Below are 4345 nucleotides of genomic sequence, written 5' to 3'. Positions count from 1 at the left end.
AACTTAGCTTAACTATAGCAAACAATTTCATGAAGAAAAACCAAGTTTCTTATTGTTTTTGAAATCAAACGCAGGAAACAATGCAAACCAACAATCAGTCAAATGATTAAGGCTGGGTCAATAAAAGATGCAAATTTCCTCGGAAATTTGGTTGTTTTTTTGTCTGACGAATAAAATCCATGAAATCAGAAAGAAGGAAACTTTGTGTCGGGTTATAACTAGAGATGTACCGAATATTCGGTTTGCCGAATTTATTCGGCCGAATCGGCCACTTTTGCAAAGATTCGGTTTCGGCCGAATAATTTGTTGCGGTTCGTCCGAAACCGAATCTTTTATGAACACACATTTGCAGCGTTAAGCGTGTCTTTCCTGCTTAGTACCAACGAAAATCCTGTCAGTTATTATATTTTTTACCACATTATCGTTTTCCCCACTGATAGACAACTAAATAGTAATTCATTGCCGGGTTGGAAATTATGCTTAAGGCAATGTTAAACCCCACAGAACTGAAATAAGGACGAAACACAACCATTCTGCACTAATTGCCTGGTAGATAAACTTATGTTTTCATGTCAAACGCGTACCGTACGACTTCGCGTGACGTCATAAATGATTCGGTTGATTCGGCCGAATTTATTCGACAAAACCGCCGAATATTCGGTTTCGGCCGAATCGAAATTTCGCCGATTCGGTACATCACTAGTTATAACCAAGAATTTCAATTAATGGTGGACCAATTGTCACCAAACAGCTCTTTGAAAGCCTATTTCATCAAAAAGATTTCACATTAAATGCAACTATTGATTGAATTAAAATCGTTTCAGTTGGTGGAACAATGCCCTTATTGTATTTAAACAATAAGAGCTTCTCATTATTCTTACCCATAAGGTTATGGAAAAATATGCACTCTACAGACGGCGGCGATGATTTTCCAAAAATACGTGCAATTGTTATACCCATTGAATGACGAAATGGTAATCCAAAAGTAACTGTTTGACCTAACTTTTAACCGAATTTAATCGTTAGTATAAACACTGCATATCTATAAAACCTCGCACATAAAGCGTTCTAATCATCAGTAAGTTAATAACTTCATCATCTCAACTATCATCATGAACAAGCTGTGTCTATCTCTTCTCCTGGTTGCTACTTTGTGCCTTGCAAGCACCGAAGCTGGTTGGTTTCATGCCCTGAAACATGGAGTTGCAGCTGCCCACCATATTTTGAAGTAAGTTTTGAAATATTTTTTGATTTAATATATAAATGAGCTTTGCCACAAAATTAAAGTGATTATTTTCACTGTGATAGCATGAAGTCTCAAGCGAAAGGCAAACACCATGAATTGTTGAACGTTTTTTGACAACATAATTAAAAATGCTTTGTCTATCGCTCTTTCATTCGTATTTAGTTGATAAAAGTTAATAATTCGAAATTGTTCTTTAATGAAAGTTGACTCTTCTTTTTTTTTCTTTCAGCGGCGATGTTCAGAATCAAGGTAATATTTGTTTTGGATGTAGCTTAAAATGTTGGTGATGTTATTGTGTAAAATATTAATCATTAAATAAACAAGTATATTTTCGTGATAAAATCTCTGCACTTGTTTACATTTGTATGTACATTTACATTGCAGTAATGGACGAGGAAGCACTTGAACGGGCTATTGTTAGTGACATTGTTGATGAGATGCAAAGTCGCAACATGAAACCTGTGTGGTAACTGGTAAGTTGCGTTGTTCTGTTTCTGATGTCATAACGATATCGAAGTAAACACATACCCGTTGGCGACATCATGTATTTCCTGAACGTATATCGACTGAAAGTGCATTGTGTTAACATTTATTTTTCCATTTAAAAAAAACTTTTGCTAATTTTGTATATTTCAGAGTCAACACGACAACCAACAGCATTGAAAAACCATATACTGTTTTTTGAAATGCTGATAAATTGTGTCAAATAATAAAAGAAAATACAACTTTACATTGTGTGCTGTAAAAGAAACTTTAAAATTTGTTTAAATTATAGAACAATTTGTTGTAATTAAATTAAATTGGTGTGTTTAGTTCAGGGAGTCGAACCGGAACTGAACCCGAACCCGCGAACCGGTTTGAGCGGTTAATTTCATTAAACCCGATCCGAACTCGAACCGCTATTTACGTTTTTCTAAAAACCCGAACCCGAGTTGAACCAGTAAAAATGCAGTCGTTTTATATTTTGTGAATTTTTTCCAAAACAACGCACGGAAGAATACGCGAGATAACACTTATAGGGCGCGTCAAAAATATCAGTCCCCGGTCAAAATTATTTTGGAGTTTGATAAGGCCAACTGGCCAAGTAGATGATGGGTAGAATTAAACTGAAACGATTGAAAATTTGAACCGCAAACTGGTTTGGACCGGATAATTTGCCCAAACCGGAACAAAACCCGAACCCAAAAATATACATTTTTAAAAACCTGAACCGAACCCGAACCCTTAAAAACAAAACGAAGTGACCCCGAACCGAACCTGAACCCATATGACAAGCGGTTCGACTCCATGTTTTTTTTTAGTTTAGTCCCAAACACAAACTAAACCTTGTTATGCAACACAAAACAAAATTCTCATGTAAAAACGCATTCTTCGCAGGAAATGTTCCAATAAAGCACGATGTTAAGTGAATTTTCCAGCAAATCTTAGGTCTAAATAAGTCTTTAATTTGTACCAATAACAGTAAAAAAAACAAAAAAACAACAACAATAACATTGCCCCATATATTCTTCGCTTAACAACACATACATTTTAAAATTACGTTCTTTTATAAACACGTGACAGTTTAATCTTTTTGTTTTTACGTCACAAAATTAAAGAGGCACAGGACAAAAAACAAATGACAATGTTAAAATAACGACATAACGCAATTTTTTACACTAACCAAGGGTGGTTTAAGACTGGGAGGATAAAGGCTTGGTCAGTCTATTTTTAGCAGGCAGGAGAATGATAAACTCTTTTGTATCAAATGACTGCATTTGCTGTTCTAATCGACTTTATGTTTTGGGACTAAAGTATTATTACCGCAATGCACTTCCTAGCACTTATTTGCAACTGTTTTAAAATTTCTGCAAGTACCGATGTCAATGTTTGCAATAAAAAAGCGTTTATGTCGTCACAAAATGTAAAAAAGTCTTTGCCAACTTTCAATAAACATATATTGACCTGTAATGTAAAAAAATTGTGAAACCTTTTCGCTTATTGTATGCGGATATTGTTTGCAAAGGTACAACGTTGCCTTTTAACTGCATATGATTCGTCTATCGGCATTGCTTTGTTATTGGAGATCCGTGTAGGATTTTATTGCTTCTCGCCGCGGGCTCAACTGTGTGAGCTTATGTGTATCGCCACATGAATATGCTTAATAAAGTTCGCGGAATAGCAAATTCGATATGACGACATAAAAGGCGTGGTGTACTAAAACACGTAGTGTGTCGTAAATTCTCTTCTACAAGAATTCTTCATGGCTGATCTCAGTAACATATCAACATTTTGTATAAAGTTTGCTTGATATTTGAGAATCTCCAACGTAAAATTGATTACCCCCCCCCCCCCCCCCCCCCAACCGGACCAAACTCTAATTATTATGGGTCCCCTTCCCTGAAGGAGACGCATCTTGATTTCACTCAGTTTTTTTTATCTCTTTTCTCCGGTGAAGTGTGTCAATGCACTTTTGGCATGAAATCTTTGGTGAATATGGATGAAACTCTTACAGATGGTAGATATAGTTCTGCAGATGTGCCATCTGCTTCGTTTGACCTGATAACCCCAATATTTACCCCGCTAGACCCCAAAGTGTGAAACGTTTTTTATGTTGCTGCGCACCACAAACGAAAGATTTCTGCGGCGTAATGGTATCATAAAGGCAAAGGAAGACACGATACTTGTGTTTGTGTACTCCTTAAAATTTTACATGACTGATAATTGGCTCATCGTGGTTTCATAATTTATGCTTTTGAATGGTGAACCGCATCAGTTACCCCACTAACCTCCTAAAATGGGTAAGTATTTTAAACGGTGTCAGAATTTAATGAAATTTGGACAGCTTGTAGAATTTGTCACTTTTTGGTGTCAATTGTTGTGTTTAACCCTGTAACCCCAATATTTTCCCTTCTAGCCCCCTAAAACGGGTGAATTTTTTGAACAATGTCCGAATCGGATGAAATTTGTAAAGCTTATAGAGTGTACTATTTATAGTTGTTGTTTGTTACGTTCAACCCTGACGCCCCAACATTTACCTCACTAGCCAGCCAGAATGGTTCAATTTTTTAAACAATGCTGATTGTTGTGTTTTAGCCTATTTTCTTAGTATTTAACACT

General features: G+C 36.0%; 1 long non-coding RNA gene across 1 annotated transcript; it reads left to right on the top strand.

Annotated features, from left to right (window-relative positions):
* Positions 1-1948, top strand: LOC145231644 (uncharacterized). The gene is made up of 4 exons (XR_013860788.1): positions 1-1228; positions 1476-1495; positions 1631-1719; positions 1883-1948. It is a non-coding gene; the product is annotated as an uncharacterized LOC145231644 (long non-coding RNA).
* Positions 1949-4345: the final 2397 nt, after the last annotated feature.

Source organism: Phallusia mammillata, chromosome 1 (genome assembly GCF_965637545.1).
Source record: "Phallusia mammillata chromosome 1, kaPhaMamm4.hap1.1, whole genome shotgun sequence".
NCBI classification, from domain to species: Eukaryota; Metazoa; Chordata; class Ascidiacea; order Phlebobranchia; family Ascidiidae; genus Phallusia; species Phallusia mammillata.
Note: the sequence above shows the minus strand (reverse complement) of the source record. Positions and strands in the feature narration are given on the sequence as shown.